Consider the following 11871-nt stretch of genomic DNA (forward strand, 5'->3'; position numbering starts at 1 on the left):
TGTGAAAGATCCAATTTGAGTAAAATCAATTAAATGAAACAACCTTCCATTTTGTATGAAACTATTACATGCCTAGAAGTTGTCATGCTGTTGCTAAACAATAAGCTTAACTGCACAAGACGTCACTTGCTGAACAGCTATATGCTTATTTTAAAACACTAGCTTCTTAGCTACCCTTTCCTTGGTTTCTTTGAATGTTATGAAAAATAATATCAATTTCCATTTTCTGTTAGGAAGTTACTGAAACCTAGTTATCTCACTAAGTCTATGAAACAAAAGAGTGTCCACATTGCTTCACTATCCATAAATATGTTGGCAGAATAATAATTTGTCATAGTTTGTTTGACAACATTTTTGCTAAACTCCTTCTAGTCTGCCTTAAAGGACTGTACAGACTTGGAAAATTAAAAATCACATTTTCCTTACAGCTAGTGTTTGAGGTAGGAGTGGAGGGTGATTCATATTCAGTTTTTCAGATGCCCTCATCATCTTTAATTAGAAACAGAGTTAAATAAGCAGAAAGGCAAGATGCAGGGTATTTATTTCACTACCATAGTAGCTGAGGAAGCATGGTTTTGCAGTTACCATAATCTGGGGGCAGTATTGGGAGCTTTTTTTTTTTTTTTTTTTTGTGGGGGACAGAGTCTAGTTCTGTCACCCAGATTGGAGTGCAGTGGCATGATCTCAGCTCACTGCAACCTCTGCCTCCTGGGTTCAAGTGATTCTCCGCCTCAGCCTCCTGAGTAGCTGGGATTACAGGTGCCTGCCACCGTGCCCAGCTAATTCTTGTATTTTTAATAGAGACAGGGTTTCACTGTGTTGGCCAGGGTGGTCTCAGACTCCTGACCTCATGATCCGCCTGCCTGGGCCTCCCAAAGTGCTGGGATTACAGATGTGAGCCTCCACGCCCCGGCCTGGGAGCTTTTTGAACCAGGACAATGAATGTGTGATCCTGGGAGCTAGAAGTACTTTGATCTTCACCTAGTCCCTCTCTTTCCACTTAGGTTGTTAACCACAAATCATTCAAAATTAAATTGTTATTATTTGTCTAAAATAGTGAGAGCGGTTTCTGTTATCTGCAACTGAACTGTTACTGATATTTTTCTACTTAATCATATCTCAACATTTCTTAAGTCCTATAACTTGAGGGTGGAAAAAGGGAGAATCAATCCTGGGAAAAAAATGAAGTGTCCAATAGTTAGCTACGTTTTAAAAAATGTAATCATTCTGACAAGCAATCAATAGTTAATTAAAGAACATATGATCTTAAATTATTTTTGTCCTCATGCCCCTTCTCTTTAGAAGTTACTATGCTCTCTGTGCTTTAGGTATAAAGGTTACCGCTTGCTTTCTTGACTTTTTTGGGAATGCAGAGAACAATATCTCAAAGTACGGTGCTTTGGTGTACTGAGCATGTTTCAATTAAAGGAAATTGAAAGGCCTTAGAAACTGCCTCAGAACCAAGGACTTCTTCACCTTCTCTTGTTTCTCCCCTTCAAGTGTTCTCTCTGGAACTTCCCTTATCTAACTGCAGGGAGCCGAAGGCCCAAAGGCCCCTGGGACATGACCAACTCAGCATTCCAATGGAAGCTGTATGATCAAACAGCAAACTGTTCATCATGAATGCAGGATGTGAGCAAACTCATGACTCCTCCTGCCAACAGAAGGTTTGCTGGAGGCCATCACTCCCTGGTGCCGAGGTTATCTACTGCGACATCTAGAAAATACAGTCTTACAAGCCTACTCTAGACTGAGCAGCTGACCCCTTCTTCCACCCCACTTCTCACTATCTCTTTTGCCTCATAAAGTTGACTCTTCTGTTTTCTTCACTTGGAGTTTAGTTCGTACTGTACTTCTGCCATTATCTCCTTATTATTCTGCTGTACAGCAGGCTGAGTCTAAAAATCTGAAAGAATCGGCAAGGTGCGGTAGCTCACACCTGTAATCCCAGCCCTTTGGGATGCTGAAGTGGGCAGATCATGAGGTCAAGAGATCAAGACCATCATGGCCAACATGGTGAAACCCCATCTCTACTAAAAATACAAAATTTAGCTGGCTGTCGTAGCATGCACCTGTAGTCCCAGCTACTCATGAGGCTGAGGCAGGAGAATCGCTTGAACCTGGGAGGTGGAGGTTGCAGTGAGCCAAGATTGTGCCACTGCACTCCAGCCTGGGGACAGAGTGAGACTCCATCTCAAAAAAAAAAAAAAAAAAAAAAGAAAGAAAGAAAGAATCTGTAGTGCCACCCACAGCTCCAGTTGAAAATAAAAAACAGGAGAGGGAGGATAAAAATTGACCTATACTGCTTTCTCCAATTGCAGAAACATCTGTACCGCCTCCTTCGGTAGCAGAAATAAAAACCCCAATACAAATAATTTTACACTCTGCTGTCATAGCTAGAGAGCCCTTAGGACTTCGCGCTTTTCCTATTTCTGTAAGGCCTGATCCAAACAATCCACAGCAGGTTAGTCATGAACACACTCCGCTAGAGTTTAAGTTGTTGAAGGAATTAAAAGCAAGTGTGGTAAATAATGGCATACAGAGCCCATTCACCTTAGGATTGCTAGAATCTGTGTTTGGTGCTATGCGTTTTTACCCTTTGATGTGAGACACTTGGCGTGAACTTTCTTGTCCGCTAGTGCATATCTGACATGGAATTTAAATTGGCAAGAAATGTGTGCAGACCAGGCTAAACAGAACCATGTTGCTGGACATGCAGACGTTACAAAGGATATGCTGTTAGGTAATGGCCCTTATTCAGACCTGGAACGTCAGATGGCACTCACAGACACTGCTCATCAGCAGTGTGCACAGGCCACTAAACGCGCCTGGGCCACAATTCCTGAAGAGGGAGTCCCAGTACAATCCTTTTAACATATCATACAACGGTCTCAGGAACCTATACGCAATTTCTTGCAAGACTACAAGAGGCAGTGAAGTGTCAGATTCCTCATATGGCGGCTGCAGAAATGCTAACCCTAACTCTAGCTTTTAAGAATGCAAATGCGGATTGTAAACATGCACTGGCACTGGTGAGGAGTACAGAAAACTTGGGAAATTTTCTCAAGAGCTTGTCAAGATGTAGGAACCAAACTTCATGGCTCTGCATTGTTAGCACAAACAATGGCTAATTTAGCAGTTGACAAATCTAAAAGGAGCCAAGGATCAAACCCTAAAATGAGAAAATGTTATAATTGTGGAAAAACTGATCATTTTATAAAGGATTGCCACCAGATCTCAGGACAGAAAGGACCTTACAATGCAGTGCCCCACCCAGCGGAAAAAAAATGCCAGGACTTTGTCCTTGCTGTAACAAAGGAAATCACTGGGCTGATCAGTGCCACTCAAAATGTCATCAAAATGGCACCCCCCTGCCGGGAAACGAGACAGGGGCCTGGACCTTGGCCTCACAAACAATGAGGGCATTCCCAGTCGAGACCTCAACCCTGTTTCAGGGATGGGTTCCCGGAGGCACATTGATTCCTTCACCCCAGGAACACCAGGAAGTGCAGGATTAGATCTACCCACCAGAGAAAGAATCGCGTTAGTTGGTGGAGACAAACCTATCAAAGTTCCTACTGGCATTTGGGGACCTTTACCAACAGAGTATATGGGATTAACTTTAGGCAAAAGCTGCCTTGCAAAGCATAACTTGCAAAGCATTACTGTAGTCCCAGGAGTGATCGACTCCAATTATGAAGGAGAAATTCAAATAGTTTTAATGTCACAAGATCTTTGGATTTTTGAACTGAGAGAATATGTTGCTCAATTATTGCTTATTCCCTGCAAATTCTGCTCTTCTCCATGAAAGGAGAAATGAGAAAATAAAGGGTTTGGGAGCACAACTACACAGGAAATCTATCTATCCCAACCCATAGCCTCTAATAGACCCATCTGTGTAGTTCAAATTAAAGGAAAGACATTTTATGGGCTTATGGATATGGGAGCTGATGTATCAGTAAGAGTTAAAGACAACTGGCCCCCATCCTGGCCATTGCAATTAACTTCTACATCTCTAGTGGAAGTAGGAACAGCTTAGAGTGTTCAACAGAGTGCTGAGATTTTACCTTGCCTTGGTCTGGATGGACAGTCATGTACTTTTCAGCCTTATGTTGCAAGTATAGCCATCAATTTATGGGATCAAGACTTACTTACAGCATGGGATAGGAGACTTACAAATGAATACTTTGATAACCCAGGATTTAAAATGTTGAAGAACATGAGATATCAGAGTGGAAAAGGTTTGGGGAAGTTTCTACATGAAATCCTAACCCAATATCAGTACTGAAAAAACAGATGGAAAAGGGCTAGAACGTCATGATTTCTGGCGGGGGTTCATTGATATTTCTTCTCTGCCCGCAGCCTTACCATTAGAATGGCTTAGTGACAAAACTGTGTGGGTGGATAAATGGCTCCTAACACAGGAGAAGCTAGATCAACTTAATCTCTTGGTAAACGAGCAGCTGAATGCAGGACATATAGAAAAGTCAGTCAGTTCCTGGAATTCTCCAGTGTTTGTTATTACAAAAAGGTCCGAAAGCAATAATGACCTCTGGTGCTTCAGCTCAAGGCTCAGAGCTAATTGCAGTCATTCAGGTTTTACAGCTCACAGCTTCAGACCTTATCAACATAGTCTGTGATTCAGCTTATGCTGTAAATGTAGCCAGTCACATAGAAAGTGCTACAGTTAAAAGTACACCGGACCCAGGACTGCTTAATATGTTTCACTTATTCTCATATGCTTCATGCTGCATGCCAAACAGGTGAGAGAGCTGGTCATATACAGAGACATTGTCAGTCATCATTTGCTCATATGGGGATACCTAAACAATTAAAAACTGACAAAGGACCCACTTATACTAGTCATACTTTTCAAAATTTCTTACAGCTTTGGACTATAACCCGTAAAACAGGAATTCCTTATAATCCTAGAGGAAAAAGCATTATAGAGTGGGCACATCAAGCATTACAATGCATGTCAAAAAAACAAAAAGGGGGTATAGGAGGACAACTACCACCTCAATCAAAACTACATTTAGCTTTATTTACTGTAAATTTTCTGACTCCTGGTATGGATGGTAAGACTCCAGGAGAAAGATGTTGGCAAGTATTAGAGGAAAAGAGGAAAGTTTACCCGAAAGTGTTATGGAAATCCCCAGAAGAAGGACAATGGAAAGTTCTGGTAGATTTACTGATGTGGAGACAAGGGTATGCTTGTGTTTTCACAGGAGATGGACAAGTCATGTAGGTGCCCTCAGGATGTGTGCTACCATGGAGTGGGAGACTGGAGGAACCCAGCGTGGCCAGCCACGGGCCTAGTCCCTCTGGTATGAGCCATGAGTCAGCTGAGCCTGAGTGCAAAGACAGAGAGAAGGCCTACCAGAGTCACAACACAGTTCTACTGTTACATTTGTGAAGAATATCACCACTCAGTTTACAGTTTGTGTTTTTAATCCTTATGTCTTTTTGGCAGCTAAGAAGGACCAGCTCCAGGTAAACAACACTCAACTGACCTGCAGATCTTGCCAGTTATATCACTGCATTAATCATAGCACATTGCAAAAACATAATATCTCTGCTTTGATGATTTTAGGTCACATCCCTGGGCTATGGTTTCCTGTTAATCTGTCCAGAGACTTGGGCTGCCACACCTGCTTTGCATTTTGTGAAACTTCTAACTCAGCTTACTCATTGTGTCTGTAGAGCCTTAGACATAATTTTTGCTCTTGTTTCCTTGGTCACACTAATAACTTCTGTTGTGATATCTTCTGTAGCTTTGCATAGTTCTGTTCAAACAGCTCAGTACTTGGATAACTGGACACATACAGCTAACCAAGCATGGTTACTTCACAATAAAATTAACACTGACTTACAAACTGAAGTGACAATGTTAAAATCCCTGGTTCTACGGTTAGGGGAACAAGTACAAAGCTTGCAATTGCAGCTGCAATTGCATTGTCATTTTAATCACATCAATATTTGTGTAACCAACTTAGAATATAACCAAAGTGAGTATCCGTGGGACTCTGTGAAAGCCCATTTGTAGGGAGCTTCCACATCCAACATCACCTTTGATATTGGTGAATTATAAAACAAAATTCTTGATTTAAATAGGCAAACTCAAGTACTTCAGCCTTCTTTAGAAGACTGGACCGAATTCCAGCAAGGCCCGGAGAGCCTCAACCTCTAGACCTATCTAAGGCACCACATTAACATCTTATATGTAGTTCTTGGAATAATGTTTTGTGTCTCTGTCTTCTGTTTATAGTCTGTAAAATTGGATGGACCACCAATCAGAGAATGAGAGCTGCCCAGCCTGGCCTTACATTCTTTCAATTAATTCATAAGCAGAAAGGGGGATATGCAGGGAGCCGAAGGCCCTTGGGATGTGACCAACTCATCATTCCACTGAAGGCTATATGATCAAACATCAAACTGTTTATCGTGAAGGCAGGAATTGAGCAAACTCACGACCGCTCCTGCTGACAGAAGGTTTGCTGGAGGCCATCACTCCCTGGTGCCGAGGTTATTTACTGAGATGTCTAGAGAATACAGTCTTGCAAGCCTACTCTGGATGGAGCAGCTGACCCCTTCTTCCACTCCTCTTCTCGCTATCTCTTTTTTTTTCTTTTTTTTAAATTTATACTTTAAGTTCTAGGGTACATGTGCACAACGTGCAGGTTTGTTACATAGGTATACATGTGCCGTGTTGGTTTGCTGCACCCATTAACTCATCATTTACATTAGGTATTTATCCTAATGCTATCCCTTCCCCATCCCCCATCCCACCCCACCACAGGCCCAGGTGTGTGATGTTCCCTGCCCTGTGTCCAAGTGTTCTCATTGTTCAATTCCCATCTATGAGTGAGAACATGTGGTGTTTGTTTTTCTATCCTTGTGATAGTTTGCTCAGAATGATGGTTTCCAGTTTCATCCGTGTTGCTACAAAGGACATGAACTCATCCTTTTTTATGGCTGCATAGTATTCCATGGTGTATATATGCCATATTTTCTTAATGCAGTCTATTATTGATGTACATTTGGGTTGGTTCCAAGTCTTTGCTATTGTGAATAGTGCTGCAATAAACATATGTGTGCATACGTTTTTATAGTAGAATGATTTATAATCCTTTGGGTATACACCCAGTTATGGGATCCCTGGGTCAAATGGTATTTCTATTTCTAGATCCTTGAGGAATCTCCACACTGTCTTCCACAATGTTTGAACTAGTTTACACTCCCACCAACAGTGTAAAAGCATTCCTATTTCTCCACATCCTCTGCAACACCTGTTGTTTCCTGATTTTTTAATAATCACCATTCTAACTGGTGCAAGATGGTATCTCATCTTGGTTTTGATTTGCATTTCTCTGATGGCCAGTGATGAGCATTTTTGCATGTGTCTGTTGGCTGCATAAATGTCTTCTTTTTAGAAGTGTCTATTCATATCCTTTGCCCACTTTTTGATGGGGTTGTTTGACTTTTTCTTGTAAATTTGTTTAAGTTCTTTGTAGATTCTGGATATTAGCCCTTTGTCAGATGGGTAGATTGCAAAAATTTTCTTCCATTCTGTAAGTTGCCTGTTCACTCTGATGGTAGCTTCTTTTGCTGTGCAGAAGCTCTTTAGTTTAATTAGATCCCATTTGTCAATTTTGGCTTTTGTTGCCATTGCTTTTGGTGTTTTAGTCATGAAGTCCTTGCCCATGCCTATGTCCTGAATGGTATCACCTAGGTTTTCTTCTAGGGTTTTATGGTTTTAGGTCTAATGTTTAAGTCTTTAATCCATCTTGAATTAATTTTTGTATAAGGTGTAAGGAAGGGATCCAGTTTCAGCTTTCTGCAGCCAGTTTTCCCAGCACCATTTATTCAATAGAGAATCCTTTCCCCATTTCTTGTTTTTGTCAGGTTTGTCAAAGATCAGATGGTTGTAGATGTGTGGTGTTATTTCTGAGTCCTCTGTTCTGTTCCATTGGTCTATATCTCTGTTTTGGTAAAATCACCATGATGTTTTGGTTACCGTAGCCTTGTAGTATAGTTTGAAGTCAGGTAGCATGATGCATCTAGCTTTGTTCTTTTTGTTTAAGATTGTCTTGGCAATGTGGGCTCTTTTTTGGTTCCATATGAACTTTAAAGTAGTTTTTTCCAATTCTGTGAAGAAAGTCATTGGTAGATTGATGGGGATGGCATTGAATCTACAAATTACCTTGGGCAGTATGGCTATTTTCACGATATTGATTCTTCCTATCCATGAACATGGAATGGTCTTCCATTTGTTTCTGTGCTCTTTTATTTTGTTGAGCAGTGGTCTGTAGTTCTCCTTGAAGAGGTCCTTCACATCACTTGTAAGTTGGATTCCTAGATATTTTATTCTCTTTGTAGCAATTGTGAATGGGTGTTCACTCATGACTTGGCTCTCTGTCTGTCTGTTATTGGTGTATAAGAATGCTTGTGATTTTTGCACATTGATTTTGTATCCTGAGACTTTGCTGAAGTTGCTTATCCGCTTAAGGAGATTTAGGGCTGAGACGATGGGGTTTCCTAAATGTACATACATGTCATCTGCAAATGGACAATTTGAATTCATCTTTTCCTGATTGAATACCCTTTATTTTTTTCTCTTCCTGATTGCCCTGGCCAGAACTTCCAACAGTATGTTGAAGAGGAGTGGTGAGAGAGGGCATCCCTGTCTTGTGCCAGTTTTCAAAGGGAATGCTTCCAGTTTTTTCCCATTCAGTATGATATTGGCTGTGGGTTTGTCATAAATATCTCTCCTTACTTTGAGATACCTTCCATCAATATCTAGTTTACTGAGAGTTTTTAGCATGAAGGGCTGTTGAATTTTGTTGAAGGCCTTTTCTGCATCTATTGAGATACTCATGTGGTTTTTGTCTTTGGTTCTGTTTATGTGATGGATTATGTTTATTGATTTTCATATGTTGAACCAGTCTTGCATCCCAGGGATGAAGCCAACTTGATCGTGGTGATAAGCTTTTTGATGTGCTGCTGGATTCAGTTTGCCAGTATTTTACTGAGGATTTGCCATCGATGTTCATCAGGGCTACTGGTCTAAAATTCTCTTTTTTTGTTGTGTCTCTGCCAGACTTTGGTATCAGTATGATGCCAGCCTCATAAAATGAGTTAGGGAGGATTCCTTCTTTTTCTTTTGATTGGAATAATTTCAGAAGGAATGGTACCAACTCCTCATTGTACCTCTGTTAGAATTCGGCTGTGAATCCATCTTGTCCTGGACTTTTTTGGTTGGTAGGCTATTAATTATTGCCTCAATTTCAGAGCCTGTTATTGGTCTATTCAGGGATTCAACTTCTTCCTGATTTAGTATTGGGAGAGTATATGTGCCCAGGAATTTATCCATCTCTTCTAGATTTTTTGTTTATTTGCCTAGAGGTGTTTGTAGTATTCTCTGATGGTAGTTTGTATTTCTTTGGGATCTGTGGTGATATCCTCTTTATCATTTTTTATTGCGTCTATTTGGTTCTTCTCTTTTTTCTTTATTAGTCTTGCTAGCAGTCTATCAATTTTGTTGAGCTTTTCAAAAAACCACATCCTGGATTCATAGATTTTTTTAAGGGTTTTTTTCTGACTCTGTCTCCTTCAGTTCTACTCTGATCTTAGTTGTTTCTTGCCTTCTGCTAGCTTTTGAATTTGTTTGCTCTTGCTTCTCTAGTTCTTTTAATTGTGTTGTTAGCGTGTCGATTTTAGATCTTTTCTGCTTTCTCTTGTGGGCATTTATTGCTGCAAATTTGCCTATACACACTGCTTTATATGTTTCCCAGAGATTCTGGTACATTGTGTCTTTGTTCTCATTGGTTTCAAAGAACATCTTCATTTCTGCCTTCATTTTGCTATTTATCCAGTAGTCATTCAGGAGCAGGTTGTTCAGTTTCCATGTAGTTGTGTGGTTTTGAGTTGGTTTTTAATCCTGAGTTCTATTTTGATTGCACTATGGTCTGAGAGACAATTTGTTGTGATTTCTGTTTTTTTACATTTGATTTGCTGAGGAGTGCTTTACTTGCAACTATGTGGTCAATTTTGGATTAAGTGTGATGTGGTGCTGAGAAGAATGTATAGTCTGTTGATTTGGGGTGGAGAGTTCTGTAGAGGTCTGTTAGGTCTGCTTGGTGCTGAGCTGAGTTCAAGTCCTGGATATCCTTGTTAGGCTTCTGTCTTATTCATCTGTCTAATATTGAGAGTGGGGTGTTAAAGTCTCCCATTATTATTGTGTGGAAGTCTAAGTGTCTTTTTAGGTCTCTAAGGATGGGGTTTATGAATCTGGGTGCTCCTGTATTGGATGCATATATATTTACGATAGTTAGCTCTTCTTGTTGAATGGATCTCTTTACCATGAGGTTATGGCCTTCTTTGTCTCTTTTGATCTTCGTTGGTTTAAAGTCTGTTTTATCAGAGCCTAGGATTGCAACCCCTGCTTTTTTTTTTGCTTTCCATTTGCTTGGCAGATCTTCCTCCATCCCTTTATTTTGAGCCTATGTGTGTCTCTGCATGTGAAATGGGTCTTCTGAATACAGCACGCTGATGGGTCTTGACTCTTTATCCAATTTGCCAGTCTGTGTCTTTTAATTGGGGCCTTTAACCCATTTACATTTAAGGTTAATATTGTTATGTGTGAATTTGATCCTGTCATTATGATTTTAGGTGGTTATTTTGCCCAGTAGTTGACGCAGTTTCTTCCTAACATCAATGGTCTTTACAATTTGGCACGTTTTTGCAGTGGCTGGTACTGGTTTTTCCTTTCTACGTTTAGTACTTCCTTCAGGAGCTCTTGTAAGGCAGGCCTGGTGTTGACAAAATCTCTCAGTATTTGCTTGTCTATAAAGGATTTTATTTCTCCTTCACTTATGAAGCTTAGTTTGGCTGGATATAAAATTCTGAGTTGAACATTCTTTTCTTTAAGAATGTTGAATATTGGCCCCCACACTCTTCTGGCTTCTGGGTTTCTGAAGAGAGATCCGCTGTTAGTCTGGTGGTCTTCCCTTTGTGGGTAACTCAACCTTTCTCTCTGGCTGCCCTTAACATTTTTTCCTTTATCTCAACCTTTGTGAATTTGATGATTATATGTCTTGGGGTTGCTCTTCTCGAGGAGAATCTTTGTGCTTTGCTCTGTATTTCCTCAATTTGAATGTTGGCCTGCCTTGCTAGGTTGCAGAAGTTCTCCTGGATAATATCCTGAAGAGTGTTTTCCAACTTGGTTCCATTCTCCCCATCACTTTCAGGTACACCAGTCAAATGTAGATTTGTTCTTTTCACATAGTCCCATATTTCCTGGAGGCTTTGTTCATTTCTTTTTATTATTTTTACTCTAAACTTCTCTTCTCACTTCACTTCATTAATTTGATCTTCAATCACTGATACCCTTTCTTCCACTTGATCAAATCAGCTACTGAAGCTTGTGCATGTGTCACTTAGTTCTCATGCCATGGCTTTCAGCTCCATCAGGTCATTTAAGATCTTCTCTACACTGTTTATTCTACTTAGCCATTCATCTAATCTTTTTTTTAAGGGTTTTAGCTTTCTTGCAGTGGGTTTGAACATCCTTCTTTAGCTCAGAGAAGTGTGTTATTACCAACTTTCTGAAGCCTACTTCTGTCAACTCATTATTCTCTATCCAGCTTTGTTTCTTTGCAGGCAAGGAGCTGCGATCCTTTGGAGGAGAAGGGGTGCTCTTGTTTTTACAATTTTCAACTTTTCTTCTCTGGTTTCTCCCCATCTTTGTGTTTTTATCTACCTTTGGTCTTTGATGATGGTGACCTACAGATGGGGTTTTGGTGTGGATGTCCTTTTTGTTGATGTTGATGCTATTCCTTTCTGTTTGTTCATTTTCCTTCTAACAGTCAG

Source organism: Pongo pygmaeus, chromosome 4, assembly GCF_028885625.2.
Source record: "Pongo pygmaeus isolate AG05252 chromosome 4, NHGRI_mPonPyg2-v2.0_pri, whole genome shotgun sequence".
NCBI lineage: Eukaryota > Metazoa > Chordata > Mammalia > Primates > Hominidae > Pongo > Pongo pygmaeus.